Genomic DNA, 14083 nt, shown 5'->3' on the forward strand with positions numbered 1-14083 from the left:
TGATGTAAAGACACACCTTTCTACTGGATATAATATTTATCTTATATTTGGATTACAGACATTGTAAGCCCTTTCTTCTAGCTTTTGTAAAGAAATAATACATTATTTTATCTACAATTACTCAACTGTGCAGTGGAATATGCATTTTATTTCTCTTATCTAATGTTAAGATAACGTACACTGACCAATCTTCATCTTTTATTTCCGTTTGCTCACTTCAGTTTCTGGTAACTATCATTGTACTCCTGAGATTAACGTTTTTAGATTTGATACATGAGTGAGGTCGTATGATGTTTGTCTTTCATTTCTGGCTTATTTTACTTATCATAGTACCATCTAGAATGGATAAGGATCTAAAAAAAAAACCTCAATAATAATAAAGAAAGCCATCACATTTGAGATGGACAGTATTAAATACATGCAAATGTTGCTCAAAAGAAGACACACAAATGCTGTCTAGGTGCACGAGAAAAGCTCTGGGAAAGCACCTGAGAGTCCTATGTGCCGTTACCCTAACCAGTACAAATGCCTGTTAGTGAACAAACTGAATGGAACAAGTGCTGATAAAGATGTGACCAAGAGGGAATGCATACACTGTCAGCCAAAGTATAAATCAGCATAGAGTTATGGGCGTACAGTATGGTGCTTCTCAAAAATACTAAGAAACACAATTAGGGCTTTCCTTCCCACAATACCTCATGCCTGTCCTTCACACCGTGTCCAGCAGAATGGCTCCTGAAAAGAAGGGTGGCAAGAAGAAGGGCCGTTCTGCCATCTCGGTGACCTGAGAATCCACCATCAGAATTCACAGGTGCATCCACGGAGTGGTCTTCAAGACGCATGCTCCTCGGGCACTTAAAGAAATTCAAAAATTTGCCTTGAGGGAGATGGTGACTCCAGATGTGAGCGTAGATACCAGGCTCAATAAAGCTGTCTGGACAAAAGGAATAAGGAATGTTCCATATCACATATGAATATGTTTATCCAAAAAACATAATAAAGATGAGGACTCACCAAACAAGCTCTACACATAAGTAACTTACATGCCCATTACTGTTAATCTACTGATTAGAACTAATCTACTGAATGCCAAATAAAATTGGCAGAACTGCCATAAAAGAAAAAAAACACGATTGGTATATGTCTCCAAAATACATAAAACTGACTTGTTTAAAATAAACCTGCATCCACTCACTTATTAAAACACTATTTTAACGTACAATCTGAATGTCCACTAACTGAAGAGTAGACAAGGAAATGTGGTAGGTGTGCACAATGAAGTGATATTTATTCATAAGAAGGATTCTATTCTGCCATTCATGACAATTTATGGCTAGCCATAAATTTATGACTAAAAGCTGGCATGTTTTTAACGATCATCTTTAAAAATTAATTTATTTTATCTATCAGGTGAAGATCATTTTAAGTGCTTGAGGAGCTGTAATGTAGAATATGGATTCCACGTATCCTGCCTTTGGTTTCTGTGGCAAGTCTTGGCTGAAGGGGTGGCACAGACCTGAGCTCTCCAGGCCCCGCGGCTTTTCTGAAAGGTGAAATGATTTGAAAGTTATGTTTCTAGGAGCTCAGCCAAGGCAGGGCAAGCTGTCAACTGAAGTCAGTCTAAGTTTTGAAGTGGTTGTTGCACACAGTGACCCTTTAAGTGCTGTGATTATATGATTGGAAAATTAATTTTATTGTTTAAAATATAAAGCCCACCACAGAAATGCAGCACTGTGAGATGCTTGTGACACAAACAGAGCACTCAAGAGCACCATGCTTAGCCAGTGAAGCTCAGAGGCTCAGGCAAGGCTGTGCTTTTTGGGATTTTTGCTGTATTTTCTAGTCTAATTCCACAGATTCCCACAGACCAACTGCTTCTAGAAGAAAATCTTACTGGTGTTTGATTTGGTGAAAGCATGTCTCCAAACGCAATCTGCTCAGCCCTACATGATGATAAAAGCTGCATAGATAAGTATGTTAAAACAGAAATAAGTTGTTTCAATTTTGCAAATTCCAATTATGGCCTGTGAATTTATGTTTTGAGCTGTTTGTGAAAGTTAATTCTGTTTCGTTTGTCTTGTTACCAGAATATCTTGTTTGCTTCATCAATTTTTCTCTTTTGTCAGCTTAAAGAGTGTGAATAAGATTTTTTCTTTTAAATATGGAAACAAAGACTTTAAGATAAAACAAGGGTGTAGCCACCTGGGGATTAAAGCACATGTTGCTGGGTGTAAGTGCTCCTGAAATGCCACTGAGGCATCACTTTGCAGATTGCAACATGAATAAGAAGGAGAGAGCAGAAAACATTGTCACAACCATATTTGCTCAAGAAGAGCACAGTGCCACGGTGTGTGGCTGTTGGGCCCTTCTGTTACACACGCTGCGTACAAAGCAGGGAAGTAGGAAAAGCGGTTTACTGAGATGACATGTCACCTAGATGGCTCCAGCAGGGCACAGACATCTACCCTTGATGGGTCACACCCAAGAGACCAGTCTCATGGCTCTCAAGTCCCTAGGCTGAAGCCTTCTCTGAGCTCACTCACTGAGATTTTAAATACTTTGTCATTTTTCATTTTGTAAGTGGGTAATGGAATATGTTGTCGATGGAAAAAGAGAACAAATACACTCTACATACAAAGGATCCCATAAAAAGTAGACTAGATATTTTTGTTTTAATAAAACTTTACCTACAGTTAAATATATGTGGCATTGTTTGATTTACCAGTAGTTCAGAGACAAAAAATACACAATTGTTGGATGATGACCGATTTCATACTGTTCTTTTCTTTTTTTTCTTTTATTGAAAATAACATTTTTCTCACATAAAATATCCTGATTATAGTTTTTCTTCCCTCTACTCCTTCCAGTTCCTCCCCACCTCTCCTCCCATCATGATACATTCCCTTTGTGTCTGTTATAAAAAAAAAAGCAGGCTTATAAATGATAATAAAATATAACATAATAAACATAAGACAAAACAAAAACTAATATATTAGAATTGGGGAAAATAAACATAAGGAAAAGAGTCCAAAAGGAGGGGCATGAACCAGATCTGACTCATTTTCACACTCAGGAATCCCAATGGACACTAAACTAAACACCATCACAGATACTCAGAGGACCTGTGCAGACCCATGCAGGCCCTGTGCATGCTGCCTCAGGCTGTGGGTTCATGTGAGCTTTGAGCATGTTGATTTAGAGGGCCTTGTTTTCTTGGTCTTCTCTGTACTGTATGGCTCTTACACTATTTTCATCTCTGCCGGGTTCTCTGAACCCTGAGGGGAGGGTTTTGATGGAGAAATCCCATTTAAGTCTGAGTCCTTAGTTAAGCTCTTATTGTCTGCATAACGCCTGGCTGTGGGTCTCTCTATTTGTTCCCATCTGCTGCAGGAGCAAGTTTCACTGATGATGATTGAGCAAGACAATGATCTATGAGGATAGCAGAACACAATTTGGGATCATTTTATTGCTACTTTCTTCTCCTTCTTTCTCCTTCTCCTCCTTCTCCTCATCTTCCTTCTTCTTTTCCTCTTCTTTCTTCTCCTCCTCTTCCTCGCCTCCTCCTTTTTCTCTGTCTCTGACTTTCTCCCTCCCCACACCCTTTCTTTTCTGTTTAGAACAGTAACAGTTAATTTTATCCTCCCTACTCTATCTGGTCTCTGGCTTCTGGTCAACCAAGCAGTGTAGGTTGTAATTTGCATCATGTACAGTGGACCTTAAGTCAAATCAGGTGTTGGTCAGTTACTCCCTCAGCTTTGTGCCAACATTGCACTAGCATATCTTGCAAGCAGGACACCTTGGTTCAGGAAAGGTTTTGTGTCTGAGTTGGTGTTTATGTTTTTATTTTGGTAGTGTGCATAGTATCTTTCTGTACCAAAGATACTAGTAGGTAGTGATGAAGGTGCTATGTGGGTACCCTTGATTTCTCCATGTTCAGTACATGTTGTCTTCAGCATTGAGGTCTTGCTATCAGTTGGTGAAGAGCATCCTATAGTTTTATCAATATTCTGGGCTGTTTGGAAATTCCCATAGGGCTCCTTTGGTCAACAACTCAATTAGATGTAACCCAATCCTAGTACTGGAAGTTTTATTTGGATATAAGAGATGATCAGTTGGAGTGCTGTCTTTCCCATGGTTTGACAATTTCATAAGTTTGCCTTTACATGTTTATAAATTTTAGGGAGCTTTAACTGTATTAGGTTTTCATATGACCCCTCAAATGGCCCTTAATTTTAGTTATTTCTACCCAACTTTCTGTTTCACAATCAGTTAGGCTGCTACTTTTTTCATGCTGTGTAAACAAAGCAAGATTTATTTTAATCCAAAATAATACTGTATTTTATTAACTAATAGAAACAATAAAAACATACAAAACAATAAAAAAGCATAGATGACCTACTACATTTCAGTGAAAGAAAAAAGTTATAAAGAGATGTAAGAATCTAAGAGATTAAAAGATGACCACCAGGTCTGTGAAATACATGAAGGTGGACTCATTAGAGATATAGAAAACAATTTTACAAAGAAACCCAAGGGCTTCTTTTAATTCTCATTCTCATCATTTTCCCCTAACATTTCAGAACATTTCAACCATAACTAAGTCTTCTGAAGTGGCTACTGTGCTTCTCCCATGTTTTCAATCCTGTCTGGTTTTCTTTCATCTTTAGCTGTACAAAGAGAAGTCGAACTATTGTTTAAAGAACAAACAGTCTGATGTGAAGTTCAAAAACACTAACGACTGTTACATTTATGGGATTGCAGGTAAGACTAGTGCATTACCAGTTTCCCATTAGCAGGCATCCCTGTTTTATGATGCCCTCTCCTGATCTTTGTCACATACATAATCCCTGGTGCCTCCATGACAGCAGCGTCCAGCTTCACCTTCAGATGATACGTGTCTAGGTTTTCTCACGTGGGCTTTTAGTAATTCTCTACAAATCAATACTTGCTTATTCTATTAAAATGCAAGCCCTTACAAGCAAGAAAGCACTTGCTGTGGCTTCTAAATGAACTGCCTGCATGCTCCAAATGGATATAATTCTAATGCTGACACCTCAAAGAAAAATTTTAACCATACAGTGGTATAAATTAATTAAAAATAATTTAAAATATTTATTGTAAGAAAAATCCAGTTAAATGATTTATAAAGATCAGTTTTGAGCAAGTTAGTTTGTATGCAATAGCATAAATAAGATTTTGAGGGTTTGTTTTATAAACTCCAGACTTGAACAAATGTCATACATCTTGCTTATATTCATACTTTTCTTATGCCTTAAAGCTAAAATTGTATGGGAATACTGTATTTAGGTCATTACAATAGAAATGCCCAATGTCACGTCTAATGAAACTTAAGGCTTTTTAAGGTTTGTGTGTTTCTGAAACCCTTGTGTTACTTAATAAAATGGACTCTAGTAGGCTCATTTGTATGTTTGCAACAGGAAGTAGTTGTACAGGCGACAGCAAGACACTGCCATCAACTCATCCTTACATTTTGGGGAAATGGTTCTTAGCTCATTTTGAAAGAAATGTTTGGATTATATGACTACTGATGAAAAACCTGAAGGGAGTTTAAATTCAGTCACAGGATTTCTAGAGGTCTGCTTTCTAAAGCAAATGCTCTAAGCCAATGGTTCTCTAATGCTGCGACCCTTAATCCAGTTCTTCCTGCTGTGGTGACCCCATCCATAAAACTATTTTCATTGTAACTTCAGAGCTATAAATTTGCTACTTTTATGAATCACAATATAAATATGTGTTCTCTGATGTTCTTAAACAACCCCATGATAGGATTATTCAACCCTCCAAATGGGCTCATGACCGATTGGTTGAGAACCACTGCTCTAAACAAAGAGAGACAGAATGAGGCAGGTGTAGAAAAGAATGGTTCAAGAGTAGAAGCCAGTTTTGGTCATATGTGTGCACATGTATATATGTATATGTACATACATGTACATATGTATATGTATATATATTATGTTGAGTCCAGTATTTTTTTCACTGTATGAAAATTATTCTGATAGATAAGACAGACAAGAGTAATTTTTATTAAATTTTCAAGGGTGAATTTTTTTATCATTTTATAAGGATTATTCCCATTTATAAATAATAAGTTTAAGGGCTTTATTGTTCAACATTATCACCATAATTTACAACTTACTGCATAACAATTTGTGAGGATATTTAAATCAAATCTTAGGTAATATCAATGACATATGCTTTTATAGTTAGGTAAAGGGTGTGAATGAAAAGTGAGATAGTGGTAAACATTTGGATATCATTACATATGGCTGAAGTTCATATGACTTAAATCTGTCTCAAATGTTACCACATATTTGATTAGAAAAATTTCTTGGGAATATGGTAGACATGCATCAAAATAAACATGGAGAAAACACTGGGACATATTTTTAAGTAAATATATGTTTAAACAAATATGTGCAAATTTAAAGATACTATAAATATATGTGTACCTAAATATAGTCATGCATATGGTGGAGAAGCTTGTACATAACAATTATCATCTAATTAAAAATACATTGACCTAATTGTGACGTACACTACATTTTATCAAACACTGTAAAGTGCAACTTGTCTGTATATCCTTTCTGTGTTTAAAGTTATCCAACTATAATAAGCACTGATCGAATGTGCATGTGATAAAAGTTCTAATGCTGCGTGTTGAAGAAAAGAAGTTTATAGAACTGTTTTAGAAAAGGAAGGCCCTTTGAGTGACCCTTTTCTGTATAGACCTTGACTGCTCTCAATTTGAATTGAATGGATAATTAGCAGGCAGAATTACCTAGAGAAAACACGTTATTTTCAATTTTCTCATGGGAATGAGCTAGTAGGGGCTCAGTCTAGTGTGCAGACGCATCTCGTTCAAATTATAGTCACTTAGAGACATGTTATGTATGGCCATAAAGTTGTGCTGCAGACTTTTCTAGGGGTATGGATAAAGTAGAGCATTTTCAGAAAAGCATGAATGGATTGGAATGCTGTGGATATAAACACAGCCAGTCACCCTTGCTGTGTGCCTGGTGCTATTTCTGATAGTAATTCTGCCTTTCCATTTCTTTGTAAGCACACCATAGGGACATCAATAGTAAGCCTACAGCTGAGCACGGTTCTAACTGAGCCAAGGGCAGAGTGCATCTTCAAGAAAACTTCAAATGAGACCTAGGAAATCCATGCCACAGTACCACTGATCCTTGTTAAAAGCAGAATAGTATGGTTTGGACAAGGATATTATTTCTCTGTAACTCCTGTGACTGTAATGGCATTACCCTAGCTGCTTACAATCAGAAAGGAAGAAAATTCAGCAAGACTTCAGATTCTGGGAACAGTGCTGTGCCTCTGGGAGGAGGGAGCAGCTAATATCACCAAGCGTTTCAACTCCTTGACAGATTGCAGAACTCCCGTTCCAGGACAATCCTGTGGTACCGATGTGTTTGTGTGTGTATACAAGGATGTATATATATATATATATATATATATATATATATATATATATACATATTTATATGCACTTATATATGCACCCTAGTAAGTACAGACTTAGTAAGGACAGTGAGTGCAAAACTTATGGACATGTGAAGATCCAAGTTCATAATAGAGAAATTTATAGATGATAGAAGACAGATGGTAGATAGATTTACATAGGTCGCTTTTAATTTGAATAAACTTCTGAATAAGCATACCCACTTTCCACACTTTAACCTTACTTTAAAATCACATACTTTTTTTTTTTTTTTTTGCTTAGCTTTGGTGTGATAACCATATATTAAGGAAAGAGTTGTGTAGTCTTAACTTGGTGGAATTTTAAGTATTTTGTCATATTTTGACAGATTCTCTAGTAAGCTATTCCTCCTGTCTCAGAAGAGGACGTTTTATAACAACTAGTGATGTTTGTTCTCTCTGAGCCAACATTTTGCTGAAAACATCACCTCAAAATCGCAAGGGTTTAAGAAGCTTACAAAGATTTCTGAATAACTTTTAAAATCCCCCTGTGAAAGTTCCCCTTGAAAACCTAAATCCTCTAAGTTTATCATTACTGTTTGCTTTTCCCAATCCATTGTATATGTTTCCTTATGATTTATCTTTGTCGTCTTTATTCTCACAGAAAGAACTGTATGTGACTGTCAAAAGTCAGAGCATTAGGGAGAATGCCAATGAAACATGTTAGCATGTACAATGTGAGATAGCATCCCTGTAATTCCTCACATCTTTAAATAAAGGCCATGGAAATATAAAAGTTTGTGGAAACAGAGGCTGGGGAGAGGTACCAGAGGTGAATAGCTATTGTACAAGTAAGTGAACGAGGATTCGGAGCCTCAGATTTGGTGGCAATAGTCATTGGCTTAAATTCCAGTACTCAGGAGGTGGATCTATGGAGCAAGCCAGTAAATTATGGGTTTGATTGAGAAATCATCTAGCAATGAATACGGCAGAAGAACTCTTCAAATATGGCAATATTGATTTAAAATAGAAACAGCTCATATTTCCTTGCCAGGTGTATAAAGTACACCTCAAAAAAAGGCTGAGTTCTACAACATGAAGAGCAGTTTGGGAATGTCTATTTGCTTGGTGTGGTTACTCCAAATCCATCTTTACTAACACATGTGTGGGCATGTCACGAAAAAAGTGGCATGCACTTGTTTTATAAAAATTCAATAAATGTGATTGAAGAATCAAGAAGGACTAGTATTTATTCCTTAAAAATAAATGGTTACTAATTGAAAATAAATATTTTCTATTGACTTTTTGTTGAATTATGAACAACAGCAGAAATCTCCAAGAGGCTCAAAGGAACTATATTTTATTTATATTTTTAAAAATGTCTCTGTGGGCCAAGAAAGACAGATTTTTTTGCTCTCTCATTTTTATACATGCTTGGCTCATCCTAAATTATAGCAATGTTTCATTACCACCAAAATTCTCCAGATAAAATCCGCAGCACAACTGCTTGCTAAGCAAAAGGGAAAAACATAAATTGTGTCTGTGCTGAGCAAATGGATCTGGAGGCTGACTTTTATTTGGCTCGAAGCTTCTGTTGCAGAACAAAGTTTCTGCTGATTCTGTCAGGATCTGGCTAAGGCCAAGGAAATCATCCGATGGACAGTCCGCTGGTCTGCTGCATGCCTTTGCCAAAATAGATATTTTGTGTATTGTAAAAATGGAGGAAGAAGAAATCGCTGTCTGATTTTCAAATGAAATATGACAATATGAAATATGTCAAGAGATAAAGACAAACCTTCCATCATTAAGATTACGTAGTATTGGCAGGGACACAGTGTGGAAGCTACTAAGGCTGCATTTCCCTATTTGCAACCAAGTTCGAATTAAAAATTTGAAATATTAAAAATATTAATTTTTTGGAGCACCAGTTTCGTTAACTTCTCCAGGTCTGATCTATACAACCTAACTGCCATCTCAATTCTTTTTTAAATTTATTTTTATTTATGTGTATTACCAGCATGTATTTATGTGTGCTACATACCTGTACCTGATAGTGGGGTCCAGAGAGGGCACTGGGGCTCCAGAAGCCCCAGTGTGAGCTGAGTTAGAGGTGAGCCCCAGAGTTAGAGGTGGTGTGAGCTGCCTAGGGTGGAAACTAAGCAATGATCCCGTGACAAAAGAGCAAGTGCCCTTAACTGCTAAGTCATCTCTCCGGCTCATAACCTCCACACCCCCCTTATTTTTGTTCAAATGACCGCTTTCTGTTTATGGAGAAGCCAACGTTCTGGCTATCATTACTTTGTTCTAACTTAAAACCTCATTCCTTACAGAATGATAACATAGAACATATCAAATATGCACTTACTCATCAACATTAACCCTGTACTCCCCTCACAGACATATTTTCTGTTTCTCAGTAGGTGGGTGTGTAGTTTGCAAGAAGACAGTCAGTCTGCAGTTACTCTTGTGCATGTATGTCCACTTTTTCATTATTTATCATGTTAATTGTTCTTCCATTCATTTATAATTTAATGTCTTTACAAGCATGATACTGGCTCCTTCCCACCCTTAATCCTCCATTCCCCCATTCTTTTTTCTTTTTTTCTCAGAGAAAGGGAGGCTCCCTAAGGGGTATCAGCACACCCAGGCACCTCAAGTCACAGCAGGATTAAGTGCATCCTCTCCCACTGGAGTCTGACAAGGCAGCCAGCGAGGGGACAGGGACCCAGTTGGCAGGTCCACAGAAGCCCCTACTCCATCATATGTTAATTGTTGATTCAAGCAAAAGGGCTTTAGCACGATTCCATTTACTTAATACTTTTTGCTGCTGTTACTTATTCTGTATGCATATTTCTAATCCCTATTGCAAATTATTTTATTTCTCATATTGTCAGCTAAAGGGAACCAGAGCAGATGCTATTGGCTGCTTTTCCATGCAGTGGACTCTGCTCCCATCCCTGCTGTTCGAACAGAATATCTCACTGATCAGATTCGCTGTTCATGTTTATTTTTTGTCTGTGTAAGACCTTTCTCAGTTTAATAGGAAAGAGCTGGAATCTAATGACACAAACACTGCAACCAGTCATGTGATACTCACCTCTTTTTGTCTGGTATGTTTATTTTTACTTTATAACCATATTTTTATGGAAGTAATAACAAACTCAACATGGGATGGAATGTGTGTTTATTTCAACTCCTTGAAACTTCACTGAAACATAAATAAAGAGGTTTTTAAAAGGCACAAAATGTCAAGGACAAACAGAATAGACGTGACAAAGACAGCCATGACATTTGAGGCTGGAAGCAAAAATAGTGAGTGACACAAATAGGCATACACGCTTCAGTTTCTCCTTCTTCCTCTCTTTGCTCTCCCTACCTCTTCTCCTCTGTGTTGTCCCACTATTGGAATCTCCGTCAGAGCACGCTTTCACTTACAGGGCACAATTTCCCAGGAGAATATACAGCATGTTTCCCTGTTTTAGGATCTGAATCACGTGTTTTCTCAACCGGAGTAGCTGGCAGAAGTTCAATCTGAATATTGCTGCATCAGATCCATCCCCATGTAGTTTATAAAATTCTCAACCATGTTCCTATCATTCTACATCTTCATAGTGGAAAGAACAAAGATATTCAAGACAAGAAACTCTGTGTGTATGTGTGTGTGTGTGTGTGTGTGTGTGTGATAAATTCACACATAAATATATTAGAACATAGGGATTGCGTTATCCAGTTGGCCACATGCAGCTTGGCTGGGTGAAGTCCTTGAGCATGATTGCTCCTGAGCGTCCTCTGAAATGACAGTCTGGAGACTGGCACTGCTTACTCCTCAGTTTTCACAACACAGAGTGCATCATGGAGACAGGCAGCAGCCAGAAGCACAGAAATTTTCTCCCTAAAAAAATCAAGAATAAATACTCAACAGCGGACATATGAAAAATATGCATCAAATACAAGCTCCACTAATGTATATATCTATGCATAAATAGTTATAGGTGTGTGTGTGTGTATGTGTGTGTGTGTCTGAGCTCAAGTCAAGAGGATCATAAGAATTTCAGGATTTACTATAATTTAGCCTAGGAGATGAACTATGTTAGGACTCTTGTGAGAAGCAAACTGGGTCTTTACATTCAAAACAAAATGAATGTGTTTAGAGGGAAAAGCGCAGGCTATTCTACTTTTTAATTTATTCATATTTTAATAAATTGGAGTTTACTCACTTTGTATCCCACTGTAGCCCCTTCCCTCATCCCCTCCCAATCCCATTCTCCCTCCCCCATCTCCTTCCTGCCCTTCCCTAAGTCCACTGATAGGGGAGGTCCTCCTCCACTTCCATCTGACCCTAGCCTATCAGGTCTCATCAGGACTGGCTGCATTGTCTTCCTGGCAAGGATGTTCCCCTCTCAGTGGGAGCCAGCCACTGAGTTTATGTCAGAGACAGTTCCTGTTCTTATTACTAGGGAACCCACTTGGAGACTGAGCTGCCATAGGCTACATCTGTGCAAGGTTTCTAGGGGTTCTAGGTTATCTCCATACGTGGTCCTTGGTTGGAGTGTCAGTCACAGAAAAGACCCCTGTTCCCAGAGTTTTTTGATCTGTTGCTCTCTTTGTGGAGCTCCTGTCCCCTCCAGGTCTTTAATCTCCTCTTGATTTCATGAGATTCCCTGCACTCTGCCCAAAGTTTGGCTATGAATCTCAGCATCTCCTTCGATACCTTGCTGGGTAAAATCTTTCAATGGCCCTCTGTGGTGGGCTCCTGTCCTGTTGCCTGTTTTCTCCCTCTTCTGATGTCCATCTCCTTTGTCTTTCTGACTGAAGACTGATTATCTTACCCAGGGTCCTTCCTTAGCTTCTTTAGGTGTACAGATTTTAGTATGTTTGTCCTATATTATATGTCTAATATCCACTTATAAGTGAGTATATACCCTGTGTGTCTTTCTGCTTCTGGGATACCTCACTCTGGATGATCTTTTCTAGACCCCACCATTTGCCTGCAAATTTCATGATTTCCTTGTTTTTAATTTCTGAGTAGTATTCCATTGCGTAAATGTACCATGAATTCTGAGGTACAGAGCTAAACAAGGGATTATTATATTTAATGGAAATTTTGAAAACACAAAGAAATTATGGGTATTTTTAAAATCTTTAATAAAGACTGTGACTGAGGCTTTGTGTTATCATCTTGGAAAGAATTATAGATTACTTTGGTATTTCTCTTACTTGTTTTTATCATCATCTCACTCTTTTTCAATTATTTCCCACCTTTTCTTCAATTCTTTGGAAAAGAAAGTTTTCTTCAAATCCTATGTAGTAGAATTATTCCATTCTAAAGCTGATGTATTTATTTTTAATATTTTTTTAGTTTTTGAAATTATAATGCAATTACATCACTTCTTTCTTTTTCTCTTTCCAAACCCTCCAATGTACCTCCTTTCCTACTCTCAAATTTATGGCCTTTTTGTTGTTGTTGCTTTAGTTGTTGTTTCATACATACCTATGTACACATGCAAACCACACACACACGCATACACACACACACACCTACATTTATAAACACAATCTTCTCAGTCCATATAATGTTACTTGAATGTAAATGTTTTCCAGACTCACCTTTAGTATTGCATTAACCAAGTATGCTCTCAGCGATCCTGGAGCTTTTCACCTTGCACACTGGGACTTCTCTTGTTGTTGTCTTGCTCATGCTTTGTTTAGACACTGTGTGAATTCATGGGTGCAGCTTTGGCACTTCTAGGACATATAGTCTCACAGCAAACTCCCTGTTCCTCAGCCTCATATGATCATTCCGCCTGCAATGATCTCTGCATCCTGGGCGCAGGAGCTGTGATGAGGATGTTTTCAGATGGGGCTGGGCTGCAGAACTCATGCTTTTTGATCACTTGTGGTTTTCAGTAGTGATTTCTTTGTGCTGCGAGGAGCAGTTTCCTCAACGAGGGGTGAAGACTACACTCATACAAGAAGAGAATACTGCCTCAGACTGCTTCTCAAAGGAGCCCTTTTCTAACACTCACTGTTCTTCCACAAAGCGATTCTGGAGAATCCGATTTCCACATTACTTGTAGGAACCCCAGGTACAAACCAGAAGGCTGTTTACTTATTTATATGTACACGCATGAATAAACGTGTTTATTTGAGTTCACTAGATTTAGTTTCAGTTCTGCTCTGCTTATGACATTTATTTCAAATGTATTTTCATAAATATAAAATGATAGTAAAATATTCATTATGATTGCATCCCTCCAAATTGGTTATGAACAATCTTTTTAGTGGCTCCAGAACCATTCTTAATGAGTTTTCAAGTCTCTAATATAAAACACCCAACTTCAAAACACAGCAATCAGAAACCTAGCACTCTGCAAAGATGACACATAGGAACAACACTCTTGCTGAGTTCTGTGTCTTTATGGTTTTTTATTTGCTTTATTTCTTTATTGCATGTGCATAGGTGTGTGCTAGTGAGGCATATATGCATGTTCACAGAAAAGTGGGCATACATCTGTGTGCACGTGTGTACACATGAGTGTGGAGGCCTAAAGTTGACATTGAGTTCATCCTCCATAGCCCTTCAGTGTAATGAGATGAGTTTTGCGCTGAACCTGAAGCCTTCCAATTC

General features: G+C 37.8%; 1 pseudogene; it reads left to right on the forward strand.

Moving 5' to 3' along the window:
- Positions 1-728: 728 nt before the first annotated feature.
- LOC110559157 (large ribosomal subunit protein eL31-like) lies at positions 729-1097 on the forward strand (annotated as a pseudogene).
- The last annotated feature ends 12986 nt before the right edge of the window (positions 1098-14083 follow it).

This window comes from Meriones unguiculatus, chromosome 17 (assembly GCF_030254825.1).
Source record: "Meriones unguiculatus strain TT.TT164.6M chromosome 17, Bangor_MerUng_6.1, whole genome shotgun sequence".
Lineage (NCBI taxonomy): Eukaryota > Metazoa > Chordata > Mammalia > Rodentia > Muridae > Meriones > Meriones unguiculatus.